Source organism: Osmia lignaria, chromosome 10 (genome assembly GCF_051020975.1).
Source record: "Osmia lignaria lignaria isolate PbOS001 chromosome 10, iyOsmLign1, whole genome shotgun sequence".
In the NCBI taxonomy this organism is placed as follows: Eukaryota; Metazoa; Arthropoda; class Insecta; order Hymenoptera; family Megachilidae; genus Osmia; species Osmia lignaria.
Genome location: NC_135041.1, coordinates 12,339,349 through 12,354,334, shown reverse-complemented (window position 1 = coordinate 12,354,334; position 14,986 = coordinate 12,339,349). Strand labels below are relative to the sequence as shown.

At 45.5% G+C, this 14,986-nt stretch overlaps 1 protein-coding gene across 7 annotated transcripts in view; it reads left to right on the top strand.

Moving 5' to 3' along the window:
- Positions 1-14,986, top strand: part of Dscam2 (Down syndrome cell adhesion molecule 2) — a 69,042-nt gene that overhangs the window by 24,382 nt on the left and 29,674 nt on the right. The gene's annotated exons all lie outside the window — the stretch shown is intronic.

The window sequence follows — 14,986 nt, the reverse complement described above, 5'->3', positions numbered from 1 at the left end:
ACATTATAATGTATACCGGGAATTATGCATGCCTTTTGTATTATTTCCAAAGAAGGATCACCGTATAAAGCCGGAGTTCTTTCCAGTTCTCGTCTGACTTGGAACAGAGGCTAAGCGTTCATTCATTTGGGTTAATATTTTAATGCCAACGTCGGAACTGATACTTTCAAAGGATTGTTCGTTACTTCTTGAATATCCTGTAGACGTTATTTTTTCCTTTGACGTTTCAATTTCTTAGAAGGTCGATGATTTCTTACGTACTTGTCCCCTGTATCGTGTTTACTATCAACCACAAATACTCGAGTTAAACGTAGCAAACATCGACGATACCGGTCGAAGAATTATCCGTCGGAAAATACAAATATTTGAGTAGATCCAACATCGACGCGTCCCTTTTCTCCCCCCCCTCAGTCCTGCACTTTCTTCCAATTTCCTTCGAAATGGATCTAAACGTAGTCCACGATCAAATATATAAAGGATGTTCTCGTTTCACCGTTTATCCCTCTCCTCTCACGTGTACGTGTTTACCTTTGCAGCTGCAAATAGTACATAAAGCTCTCAGGACTTTTGTGTACCTTACGCGGATAAGCTTGTTCGAGATGTTCCTTCGTGCGTATCTCGTGAGAATACCAACGAGCCTGGTGCTCGCGTTACACAGACGATGCAAAGATAAAAATCTATCGACTGAATTCGTTCGGTAGAATCCAGCGTTTCTGGAGGATGGGATAGAAACGCGGAACGAACGGAACGAGACGAGACGGGGTGGGTCGTTGAAATTTTTCCGACAACTCTGAAATAATTCGAGCGCGAAGGAAGCTACTCTGTATCGTTGCAAAGACAAAGGAACCCATCCCCCAGGCCTCTCGAAATGATCAGCGACGCAAAGAAAAACTTCGGTCTTGCTATAGTTAAATGTGCTTCGAACGTTCTCTGTCGTACAAGCTAAAGGCCCCGTGTATTTCCGTTCTCGTTCTGCCGCCTCATTATTCTCGACCATCTTTGTTCTTGCTTCCCGGCCAGCAAGAAACCGTGCTGCTTCCCTTTCGTACGCCGTCGCTAATATTTTCATCAACCACCACCGCAGCTACCACCCTCGGCATCGTCCTCGCTCGCCTCCACCCTGCGGCGTAAAATATTCTCCGTTGGTCGTTGGCTCGGCCAGCCGGAACGAGAGAGAATCGTCGAAAAATGTATTCCTCGCGAAATCTTCCTTTTCTATATCTATTCGAGCAAGAGGGGATGGGTTGTTGAGAATTGCAGGTGAAAGAGAGAGAGAGAGAGGGTGGAAAGGGATCCTCGTCGAAATTTCCAGACGAAAACTTTCCGCGGCGATTGTACGGTGTACAGACTCTCTCAGTCCGGCGCTGAAGAAAGGCGGATGAGAAAGATGAGGCAGGAGATGAAAGGACGAGAAAAGCGGAGGGAAGCATCAGCTCGACGCGGTGCGGTGGCGAGAAGGAGGCGAACCGGGAAGGGTAACAGAGGGAGGAAGAAGGTTGTTGGTGGGTGCGCGAGTCAAAGAGGCGCACATAAAGCGAGCAACGTCTACAGAGCGTAGAGTGTAGAGTGCAGAGGCAACGAGGGAATTGCCTGGTCCAGACCTGCCTCGAGATTACCGCTAAATTTTTCGTCGTTTGTCAGGCGGGCCCTTGCTCCGCGCCATTGCCGGCTGGTAATTTCAAGCATCCTATGAACGTAACCGGCCTTTATATGCCGATACTTCAACGTCGAGCCGGCGCCTACCCCCTGTATTAGCCCCTCTCTCGGACATTCAGAACGAGACGAGACGAAGAAAAGATGAGGAAGACGAGGAAAGTCTCGTTGACCATTAACTGGCCAACGTTTACATTGACGCGCTCGGCCTCGATTTTCACCCCCTCGACTTTTTCCTACCTCGTTCACGTTTCTTTCTTTTCACCGGATTACGCGGATCGCATTCAAATGCGACTGCCATCGAATTCGTTTACGCGCTACTCTTTTCATTCGCCGAAAGAATGCACCTGCTACCTTGATTATCCGTTCCTCCGATTTGAATCTCATCTAATTCTCATCAAACATAGGTACAGTCGCTTCTATGTTTCACACGGTGACGTTCAACTCTTCTAAAAGTAATTAAAAGTTCCAGCCACGCGTCTTAAGTTTCCTAAAGCTCGATTCAACTTATTATCCGACGAAATTTACTGAAATATTCAGAGCAAGTAAACTCGCTACTCCTCTTTCCTGAATTATTCCATAGTTGATTTTATAGTGAGTCTAGGAAATCGATAACGCCAACGTTTATCCACTGCGCATTCACTTAGCGTTTTTTTTTCGCCTTCTATTCGGTTCGATATCGATTCGAGCGAAAATACCGCGATTCGGGGTGAATGGTAGCGACGCACGTGAACGTAACCAGGTTCCATGGTTGTCTCGTATTTTACTAGAGGTCGAAATCGTACGGTACACGCGATTCAATGCCGCGAATCCGCGAGCTTAGAATACCAGTCAGCTTGCAGGAGGTTTGAATTATTCATGTACACCAACGTACACGCGGCAAATCGAATCGGCATTCTTTCCGTCTCTTTTTTTTCTGACAGGATCCATCAAAATTCTCTACAAAGAGCGGCACACGAGTTGATGCATCGCGGATCGAATTTTCGCTACTCTTCTTCGTTCGGTATCGACTTATCCGAGAAGCTGTTGCCGGTCCGCGCAGTGAGGTATAAAATTTCAGAGAACGATGGATCCGCTTTGAGCCATATATTAGGATTATATTCATTGACAGAGACAGATGCGAGGTGCTTACTCCTCCGCAAAATCGATAATTTAATTTGCCGAGAGAAATGAGAATTTTAATTTGATCCATTTCGAACAAATCTATTTTTATATTCGACCGGTGTGCGATCGTTCGAAAATGTTGGAACGTCCGTGGGGGGGGAAAGTGCATTGCACCCTTTCCGGCCGATGCACGGCCGCCAGCGACTCTTGCATTTCTATGAAATCCAATTCTTATTCGAACCGGGGATCTGAAAAGAGTTGCGAGCCGCGCGCTGGTATCGCTTATGCGACCGAGAGACGAGCAACGGAAAGAAGGAAAAGAAAAAGATGGAGAAAGAGGCGGAGGAGACAAGCAAGATCACCGGAAGTTGGGAAAGTCACTTCGACGGTAGTTCGTCCCGATGCAACTCCGTTACACCCGCCCACTTCTAGGACTGTTTCACTGCTCTTCTTCGCTGTCCTCGTTCATCTTAACTCGGGGAATCTCCTTTATTCGTAGCTGATATATATCTTGGTATACTTCGAAGCTGCCTTCGGAATTTAGATTGCGTCGTTAGGGAAACGCGGAAGCCCGTCGCGGATTCTGACTTTGATTGGGAAGCGAACGAACGATTTACATATTGTTTTCCTGCGGCGTCGTTGCCCCATTATCGTTACGCGAATGAACCTCGAGCTTTTCCCGACCCTGTTCCACCGCTTGCAATTCAACTTTACTGCTCGATGTTTCTCTCGCATTTTCTCTTTCTCTCACTTGAAGCAATGTAATTTTTATCTCTGTTCTCTCTGTTTCTGTTGCAACGTTTCCTCTCTGTGCGTTTCGTCCGTGAGCGTACGAGATTCCAGGCTACCGTAGCTTCAGCGAGACTTTTAACCGACAATGGAATTCACGATGGAACGTGAATGAAACGCAACTCGACTATAGATACACTCTATTTCCCCGGCTATTCGCAATCGTTCGCCGAAATTCCTGCTTGTTTTCAGCGAGTCGAAATTCCGGCGTGGCGCGGCACCCGGTCTGCTCGTCGTTCGTCGAGAACCACAAATCCGAATTTATTCTACCTTTTCCCTTTTTTCTCTCTTTCCTTTTACCTTTCAAATTACCGGGCCGTGATAGGTGAACCTTTGTTCTCCAAACGCGACACTAACGATCAATATCTTCGATTATTTTTGTTTCGCTGCGTTGTGTACGTTTGCGCGGCTTGATTAAAATACATCGATGTTCTCGTTGAATAGTTTATGCACGACTCTCGTTGAACCTTCGATTGTTACGCGAAGGTCACTGTTTGCTTATAAAATGTATCTGTATAAAATATTATAGCTGATCAAGCATTATTTCAAGAGGGTTGAAAATTTGAATGAAACACTTGGACCTCGGTAAACAAATTAACTGATTTTATGTTACGAAAATCTTATCTCTGCCCTGATTCGGTCAGGAAGTTGCGTTAAATAGAAGTAAGGAATGGGTGTCGCGTTAACCGGTTCACGGGTGAAGCAGATAAACGCGAGTGATAAGAGACTGCGTCGGTGGTTCGAGGCTTTCGTGGCACTGGTTACCCGGACGCCTCTTATTACCAAGGGTCGCCGTCGTTAAACCGGCACTATCGTGCTAGACCATCTACACGGGTAACCTTTATACGTGTTTATACGCCTCGTGACACCAAAAGGCGTCGCCAATTTTACTGTACGGGCCAAGAGATAAGCCCGCATTCACGACCGAACAACAATCGAACCTGATCCGACCTGGTCCGATAAGAAATTTTCGATGTTTCGGTATACCAAATCGGTATAAAATATTCCGAATATCGCGTTCCGAAAATCTTGAAACGTTCCCGCAACAATCGCATCCCCGTGAAATTCTCATTTCACTCTGAATGTCTTTGTTCTCGATTCTCTTTCACGAGGCGTCCGCCCTGTCTACGCGTGTTTGCAACCAATTACACGGCCGTCAAATTAAGCACATTCCTGTTACGCGATAACTAGAAGCTCCTTTGGTATCAACGAGCGATCTTGCGTCTATCAAAAGAGCAACACGGTTAACGACCCTCCCTCGGCACGTAACATCGCGTGTTCAATAGCGCCACGGGGATTCGAGTATCGTTAGGCGAGGGGGTTGCAATCAAGACGACGACACATCTCGATCTACCACACCTGCGAGCCATTACTCCGTGAAATATGGTGGCGCGAGGTAGTTAAGGGTGGTTCTCGTGTTTCCGTAACCGGAGCCAACCCGGCCGATTGACTCGCGAATTCGCAATCTTCTTAGAAGTGGAACGGGAGAGAAGGAGAAGGAGAAAGGGTGTTAGGGTGCGCCTGGCGTCTCGAGATAAGCGCCTATGCAGGTGTTAGGGGAGGAAGGAAAGGGCTGGCTGCACAATGGCGCGATAGTTGCTTTCTAGTTGGGTCACGGTGACCAGTGCTGAAAGTAGCTCGGGGAAAAAAAGGAAATCATCCCCTGATACCAAGAACTCGACTCGGGACTCGACTGGAGCCTACAGATAAACGATTTTTCACCGGAAAGCCGAAGATTGCATTGGCTCCATGCACCGGCCGATGCATTTATGTTTCCTGTATGGAAAACGAGCGCGACTCGATTCGATTACGGGGAATAACGGTATCGAATGTGTTGGTCGACCGAAGCTTCTATAAAGTCCGTATAAAATAACGCAAGACAAAATAAGATATTTTAACCGGAAGAAGGTGACTCGTCGACGTCGCAGTGTTGGAAAATGAATTTATTTGAAATTTTTCTAAGAATACGCGATTGCGTTCTGTGTACGAGTCACCGGATGAGGAGGAGGAGGATGAGGAGAAGGGAACAAAGTGGATAACCGAAGTGTGCCTGGTGCACCGAGATAAGACTTCCCGCAGGTGAAACGGGCACCGGGAGAAAATGAAGGAGGACAGCGTCATACCGGGGCAGGCTTTCTATCCGAAAGAGGGATCAAGTTATGACTCCCTTTTCTGAATTACGCCGCCACCGAGCCGGGGAAAAATAAATTGATAACGCTGGATGGAAGTTTACGGGCGGCATGAAATACTGAATTCATCTCTCTTACGTCTCGGGTGAAATTGAGTTCGTTAGCGGAACTCGAGCGACGAATAAAAGGAAAGGTATAACGAAACGTAGCGTCGTCGCCTGCTCGTATGAGCGTAGATAGAAAAGTGGCGTTGAATAAAGAGGAAAGTAACTACGGTTCACGTACGATATCGACGCTTATTTTCTTTCCAACGACAACAATTTCGCAGAATGAAATACGCGGTGGGAGGTAAAAAAAAATTTCCTGCCAGTTTACCGAGAGATATCGGAGAGCAATTTGGAAAACGGAGCACGAGCGCGAAACGTTCGTAAATAGCATTCGACGTGGCTCGATTCGATTCAACGTTAAGTCCGAAAAGAATATTAACGCACGTCCAGGCTGAAAAATATTGAAATGCCTCGGACCGTTGATTCGGATATACCGTGTATAGATTGCCGGCTTTCAAGTTTTATATTCGAAAGGTGAAATATTAAAATTCGTTGAGCTGTGCCGGCCTCTTTTCCCAGTTTTATCGGCCGGAAGACAAATTGCCAGCAGCAAAAATGGACAAAATAACGATGTTGCCGGTCTAAGACGTGGTCCACGTTGCAGCAAGGGTAAAATGATGCGAGGAAATAGTAGAAAGAGGCAAGCGAAGGAGGATGAGATGTAGTAGACGTTCTCTCCTGGGAAATCATCGGTGTCCTTACCCATCCTTGCTTTCCTTCCTGGTCCACCTATCTTCCTCTCTTTCCACCCTTGTCGCTTCCCTCTCGCAAAGAAACGTTGCCATAATACTCTGTGACAAGCATCTTCGTTGGCTTCTTGAATCCGTCGAAAGCGATAAACTCCGAAACGATGATGCTACCCTTGTTAACTTGTCGACCAAAGCTATACAACCCCGTTGAGCATTAAAGCGCAACTCGTCGAATTTTACCACCTTTCAATATCATTGTAACATTTTTTTCCTTCTTCTAAACGTAAAAATAAATGTTAAATAGAACGTCTGAAACGGGATGGAATAATAAATCGTTCTCTTTCGAAATATCGATCGAACGTGCTCCATTCAGAGGGCGTGGAAAAGTTGAAAACGAGAGCGGCTCGGCGGAGTATTATCTATAATTATACACCGCGACAGTTGTATTTATCGATCAACAGCGGGGTTATTGACCGAGGGAAACATTGAACATCCAGCAAGGACGTGCTGGATGCATCTTCAATTATTTCACGTTGCAGACTCGTTTCGACGTCGAAAAAACGATTCCACCCTGTTCGCTCGTTAATTACATGAATTCATTCCCGTTCCTCAGTGCTGTGCCTCCGATCAAATAGTTTTGCGTGCCCCACGAACGTGCTTTTCTTACTTCACCGACACGCGAAATTGTCTGACCAATGAATATTAACAAGATGGTTCGTTCCGTTCAAACGCGTGGAACGGAATTGAATTCATATCAAAGTAATCGACGATATATTAGTGTTCGACCAATCAATCAGCAGGGAGCATCCAGCGTCGAGACGAGGATCACCGCTTTCACCTGACTCACGTGTTACGATAATCGATCGGTCCGCATCCCCCCAATGGAATACGTTCGAATCAACGTGTTCGCCTATATATTAGCCCTCGAACGTATATCGTGGCCACGTACGCACTCGATTCAAGAAGATCCGGATGGAAGGGGGGCGACAACCGGCGAACGAAACAGAGAGGGGATGCAGGAGAGGGAACGACCCCTCCGAAATTGGGTCGTGGACTGGTCAGTTCTGCAACACGCGTGTCGCAACCGGCAGTATTCGGCTGGAATTCGCCCCATTTACCCTGCGCTGCAATCTCTCTATCCGTTCTCTCTCCTCCCATTCGTTTCCCTCCATCCCTTCCTGCACCCGTTATTCCACCCCTTACAACCCCGCAATTCGCGCTCTCTCTTCCAATCCTTTCTCGTTTATCGTTCCTTCTCTTTCTCCCTCGGCTTTCCCTCTGCTTCTCCATCCTTTTTCACGCGTTGCACTTCTCTTTCATCGTTCTCCTACCCCTGAACGCTCGAGCCACCACCCAACCCCCCCTGTTTCTCCCTCGGGTGTAGATCTGGCTATCTGCGTCGATCGGCAAGCATCGCCCATGCTCGTCCGGTTCCTCTTTGTCGGATCCAGCGGACACTACAGGGCGACAAAAGGCAATCGGGGCCAATGGGCTAGTGGCGCGTACGCCGGTCGTTTGATTGACGTCGAAGGGGTGCCACACCGCATTGATTGCGCTCATTGTTCCAGGCGCACCTCTGTACCGTTGCACCTGCCAACCCACCGTTGTACACCGTTCTTTCGAGACAAAGAAAATGAAATTGTTACGTTCTGCCCGACGATCGGGAAATCCTTTTTACCCCCTGGTTAGGTATTCTCGGGAGAAGGTTGCCTCTCGCTTGGTGAGTCGTGAAAGGAATCGCGATGTGTTTTCTTGTTGGTTTCGTAGTCAAAGGAACGCTCGTTCTTCTCGACAAATTCCTTCTTCCTTTTCTTTCCTTCACTGTTTCGTTGACTCGAATTTGTTTAGTTCAGGTTTGTAAGATACAGTTGGGAATAAATTGAAAATAATTATAATTATTATTTTAACATAGCGTTCGTTTGTTCGACGAACGCGATCCTCGTTCCACGACCGTGGCAAATTGGAACGGAAGTTGGTCATCGAACAAAAGCCCGAAGACTTCCGTAAGAATTTTACTGAAGAAGATTCTTTTATCGCAAGTATCAACTAGGAGGCGACGGTGTTGTATGAAAGAGCGTGCCACGGGTTCCTGAGAAATTGCTGCGAGTAGGAAAAGGAAAGGGAGAATGGAGAAAGTAAGTCGACAGGTGAACGGAGCGCGATGAAACTAACGTAACCGGAAGAAAAGCAGCTTTTTGTCCCGAAAACTCTGTGCCTGCTTTCAGAGCGTTTTAAAATGACGAAAAGGTTACGGTACGAAGCACTCGTGGTACATTGCGAAATCTGCGCGTACTAAAAGACAGGAAAGGAGGCTAAAAGGGAGAGAAAAAAGTAAGTGGAAAGAGAGAAAAGAGAGGAGAAGACAAGGGAGAGATAGAAAAAGTTGGGTTCGTCTTAACAGAGGAGATACCGTGGGGAAAACAGTTGGGGTTGAAAGTTTTCCTCATATTTCTAACAATCGTCCCCGCTGTCCTTCTTCCACTTCTCTTTCCTTCTATTCTTTTTCACTGTCCGAGAAATTGAAACTACTAACACCTTGAAGAGCTCGACGGCAAGGCGGGGCGGGGGTGCGTTCAACTCTTCGCGGAACGCAAGTATACGCAACTTGAACTTTTGCATTTTCACCCTTTCACCAAGTAACCGGTCATGCTTTAATCGCATTAACTTCTTTTTTAATTAAAATTCTGCAAAATTGAAGCATGAGATACAACGTTTTCGTGAATGCAGCCCATTATTAATGCTCGAAGGATCGTTTCTGAACCATCCCCTGTAGCGTGCTTCCTCACAAAAGGTTCGTTCATGATCGCTCCCGAAATAGAATTCCGTTATATTTCATATTTCAACGGTGTAAGAAATTTTTAATTTACAAATTAAATCCCTTCCATTTATGAAAAATGCATTGTTGAAACAAAAGCCCCGGTGATCCGGTAATGTTTCATAAAAAGAGGCTTATCGTGTTCTCACATTTTAAGCAATCAAAATTATTCGGTTTTCTTGAAATAAATATCATTAATTAAAATGCTATTTTTAAGTAATTTAAACAGTTAGAAAGGAATGAATGAACTTCATTGGCGGTAAAGTTGAGTTCGTAAAATCACCACGCTATCAGATGTAACTGTGTGTAGGTAATGAATCTTTCTCCGCTGCAGGCAGAACCTTTCAGAAAGTATATAAGATTAAATCGAACGGTCCGTAACTTTCCTTTATCACTTCGCGGCATAATCTGGAACATTAAGGAACTGCTGGAGAGAATCGAGAGATCGTAGATCGTCGAAGCATCGGGCCAATTCGGTTCTCCTTATCCGATCAGCTGAACGACGATTCCACGATCCGTAGAACTTGCCAGACTCGCACGGATGCTCTCACGCTCTCGTATCGAGCTTCGGGAAAGCGTAAGATTAGCCGTTCTGCACTTTTCGAAACGCCGTATCGAGCAATCTCGAACTTCAACCACGGTCATAACAAAAACTTTTCCAACTTGTTGCCCGCCGCGAAAACTTTTCCACCATACTTGCTGTACGCTGTAAAATCGTTCCTGTCCCCGTACGGTCATAGTTTTTCAGAAAGCGTTCCCCGATCGTTTCCAAGCTGTCCAAACAACTTTCCCAACTTGTTGCCTCCAACTTTCCTCGTAGCATTGATTTTTAATAATCGGTTCCTCTTTTCAACGAAGCATCAGATAGTTTACCACTTTTGTTTTTACACCTTGAAAACAATCAAGATCTGGAGCGTTCGATTTTGCTGCGGCAGAAGTTGCGCGATAAATTCGGGGTATCTTGTCGCGTACAGCCAGCAGCGAATTCATCGGTGTATTTTAGAGGACACTCGAGTCGCATGAAATATTCACCTCGTCCCAGTGGTTTGGGTCTCGCATCAGCCTTTCTATCTCTCACTCTCTCTTCCTCTCGAGGATTCTGGATTTAAAGTTTAAGGAGAACTGGTCGCCGTTGCGCGACGTCGTTGTGTTCCTCGATGCTAAGGGAAGAAACCGTGAGCTTGTTCATGGTCGATACAGCTTCTTCGTCTTCCGACTGGATGGCTTGCCGGAGGCGATGCAGCCGCATCAGCCTGCCGTAACTTTCAATCTAACCGTTGAATCCAATCTGTCAGGGCGATTCGTGCACCGCGCCGCGTCTTAAATCTCAATGCATATTAAAGTGGTTGCTCTTCTTCGGGATTCTGCAGCCAGGGAGTCATAACGAGTTCAAGTATAATAGCATCTTCTGAGTGCTATTCCGAAGAGAAACGGGAGTCCTGCTCGCGCGTAACACGGTTTAAATTTTCAACACTACCACTGAAACTACCTTTCAAATTCATAATTAATATCTGAAATAAAGAATAGGTCTATTAACATTCATTCTCGAATGCAACCAGAATTGTTTGTTCAACCTCCTCAGCGATGGGGCTGTTTACTTAATTAAATAGTTGAAAGGCAAATTTGCTATTTAATATTTAAAATTCACTCGGTCATATGAATATGAAATTATCCTGAAAAAAATGAAGGGTCTCGAGTAAAGAAAAGGGGAGAAACGAACCGACCGACTAAGAATACGATTGGTGAGACGATTTCAACAGCCGGATCAAATAATTGCTGTCTTGATCGGTAGTGCAAACACCAGAACCCTGGCGGAAAAAAGAAAAGAGGGGAAACGCGAAAACACCCCGGCGAGGAACCACCTTCGTTCCTCGAGACTGTAGACTCTTATCCGCTCTAGATTTGCCCTCCACCCTTTTTTTCCTCTTCTATTTTTTTTTTTTTTTTTATTTTACTCGCTCCTTTCTCGTCGACAAGGGCAGCAAAGTCTGCAAATTCAATCTTACCAGCGATCTCTACCCACCTACACAGTTTGTTCCGCCTATTGATTCCGAGTCCGTATTCGGGCTTACCTTGGCTGGACCCAACCGAGCTGCTTCGTTTCATGGAAACTGACTCTACCGACGTCCCGAAATCCCCGACAAAAGCTCTGATTCTGGACGGAACCCAATTTTTCACGGAAAGAAACTTGTTCTGAATATAATCCTCTCTCTTTATCAATTTTTCCCGACCCGTCGTTCCCACCGGTACACCGATACGATTTACGGCGAGGAATTAATCTCTTCAGCGTGCCAATAATGTAACAGATCGAATCGATTCATTTTTAATCCGTTACCCTAAACGTTGGGAATGAATATCCCGCGTTAACCAGGTTCGATGGTGTTAAAGCGAGTTCGAAATCCTTGCGTTAACACGGGACAAAGCCGCGGCGAATTCGGACACGAAACAAGACTGTTATCAGGGTTTCTATATCTTCGGGTGGAGTAACGTCTGAGGTAAGCTGCCCGGGGTGCTTTTAGCATTTCACGAGGATCTGGTTGAACTGGAGCGCAAGTAACCGTGAGATCAAAGACCGATTCGGAAATTCATGGCGGTTGAAGCATGGACGGGTGACGTAGAGCAGAGTGCAAATGCCATAGCTATGGATGCGCGTAAACGGTAATCCACGTGCAATGTGATTAATAATAATTTGCCGGTCGGCATAAGCGGAACCGATTAGTCGGCTTAGCCAAGCGTTATGGTAATTGGGAGCTATTACCTGCCGAGTGCTCCCTCTCTCCCTTCTCATCTTTCTCATCCCCTCTCGCTCTAGCAATCACTCTACTTTCTCTATTATTTCATTAGACATTTTTATTCAAATATTTCTTTCTATTTAGATAATACGGGATTTTATGCTCTAGTTGTTTCTATTTTCTTTTTCCTTCGTTACTACTCCTTTCTTTTACTACACCATCTTCGTTAGACAAATAGAAGAACAATTTCCTGGTTCCTCTTTCTTTTTCGCAATCTTCTTCGTCTAATTGTTCCGCTCGCTATTTAGCATCCGGCCCTTTATGGAGGCTCGATGGTTGTCGTCGGTCGTCTCGGGTTCCCTGCAATCCTCGCAATTCCCTATGTTGTCGGGAATTCCTGTCATCCATCCAACTCTCGTTCGATTTTCCGCGTCGCTGAACAAATGCCTGCGACGATGCTTCGCAAAGACGGATCGTCTGACTGGATCGGATCCCCGGAGTCGAAGCGTTTTTAGACTTCCTCGAGAGGAATCGAACGAAAGCGAGCCGAACACGAGAATATCTTGAGTTTCCTATCGACGCCAGTCGGGGGTAAAAGGAACGAAATGATGGAAGAATTGAAAATAATCGATCGAAAGTTATTTCATTTTATTTTATTTTTCTACGCGTCGTTTATACTTTTTCATTCTGTCGGACGAAGATTTAACGTTGTTAAATTTTGAAATATCGAACCTACGTAGCGTGCACCTGTGCGCTGAAACTGTGCGCGTGCATGCGTGTGCACAGGGTAATTCCGGAAACTGGGACAAGCCATAATTCTTTTTTTAAGCAAAGACAAAAAAAAACACGCACAATGGAGAACAATTTTGCATGGTTTCTCTGCGCCGCGCTGTACCGGGATAAAACACGAAATATATGATAAAACGTTTAGCTTTCAACGATCGTACCTCCGCGTTTCTATTAAAAATAATCAATAGTTCCATTTGCTGAAACAAAGTGCAGTTTGTTGTGAAAAAATGAAGGGAATGCCAAAAGTAAAGTTCGAATCGCAGAGAAATATTTTTCCACCATGCGTTTTGAATTTTACTTCAAAAACGGCTTTAATTTATTTCAACGTTTCAGTCCCTTTATACAAGGCACCTGTATGGAAATTATTTTTTAAAACTGTTTAACGTTAAAAGTTTACTTTTTACTGTACCGTTGTGTAATTGCACCTGATTCAATACCTTCCTTCGCGTACCATAAAAAGCTTCCTGTTCTTTGCTTCCAGTTTACCAAGTGCTTGTAGTCAGTTCGCAGCTGTCTATGAGCAACATGTTCAAAAAAACATCCCTTTTTCCCCTCCATTTGAAACGACCGTCGCTTTTTCATGCGCCGACCACCGCAACCCTTTCACAGTATTTATCCCCAATTACGTACAAATGTTACCGGTGATTCGCGCATTAAATCATATTTTAATTTCGCCGGAACGCGATAAAATTCCATACGTCCGGTACGGATTAACTAATAACTCGCTAATTAGCCCGTTAATTGAACAACGCTGATTCGCGTTCAATATCGGTACGGAATATTAACGAGACTGGCAGTGAAGTTTTCTAAGGACGAAACGATACAAATGATTAATTACGTTTCGTGGAAATTCGTGCTGGGAAAAATGTTGAGGAAATTGGAAAACGAATCGCTGCAGGAGGGCATGCGTGAAACGAAGTAAAGGGGTTAAGGTGCCATGCGTGTAATTCGACGCGAAGCTAGCAGCGAAATACTTGGCCGGAATTAGTAATTAAGTGCTCGAGACAATTCTGGAAGCGAGTCACCGTGACGGTCTGTAATTGCCGGACACTAGGGGGATTTCAATTCGGTCGCCGCGAGGATTTGCATACTTTGTGTTTTGTATGCGACGCGCATACTACCCTGGACGGTATTACGAAATTCGGTCGGGACGCGAAATTTCTCTCTCGAACGTCGTTATAAACGAGTTACGTCCGTCCCTTGGACGTCGTTATGAGTTCCACGTTTCCACCGAACCGCTGTTCGCTTATGGACGTTGGAAGAGAGATATGCAATATCGTTTCTGCCATTTCGGTTCGTCCGTCTGCATCCGCAACGTTGCTACCTGCGGTTGAATAGCCACCTTCTTTCCCTCGACAAACTTACGCTTCCCTTCCGTTAAACGAATCAATTTCGCATTATCCTCGCGTTTGTTACTTCTGACTTCGTACCCTATCGCGGCAATTTTTCGATCTTTCGCCACGGTGCGCGCGCAACCCTCGTCCGCGAGGAACGAGGGAATTGAATTTAAGATAAATGAATTTTTAATTAACACACGGCCACAGGGAGTGGCGATCGATAGGTAAATTTTAGAACGCCGCGCGTGGTCGTCGAGTAAAATCACCGTCATCGTTCGAATAAAACGTATCGCGTACTTTGGAAGAGTAGACCGAAGTGAAATATTATTTCTTTTAAAATATGAAATATATGTAGGGTAGTTCGGGGTGGTTCAGCGGCGTCAGACTCTCAATCGTTCGCGCACGTGATATTCTCCGTATCTGCAGTGAAATTGAACCGCACTCGAAGTTTCTTTTACCACCGTACGAATAACGTCGACAATTAAACTGCACTCTCGACGGGAGTGGCCTAGCCGGAGTTATTAGCCTGAAGTAGCTTCTAACGATGTAAGAGCCGAGCACTTGCTGACTCGTGTTTTCGCACCCCTGATCAAAGAGTTACGTCCAAGTACCACGTGTCTGATACACTTCGAGTAGGATAACTTGGCCGACCTGGTAGCACGCGGCTCGTTCGTTCGACAATCGCGATAACCGGAGCGTTTAATCAATTCTGAAACTCGATCAGCTATATCGTGATTAAAACGACCGATCGGTGAACTACATCGAGACTCGAGAGTAAATCATTTTAATTACGACCTATACTCTTTTTTTATCGAATACAAAAATATTCTGCTCACTGTGGT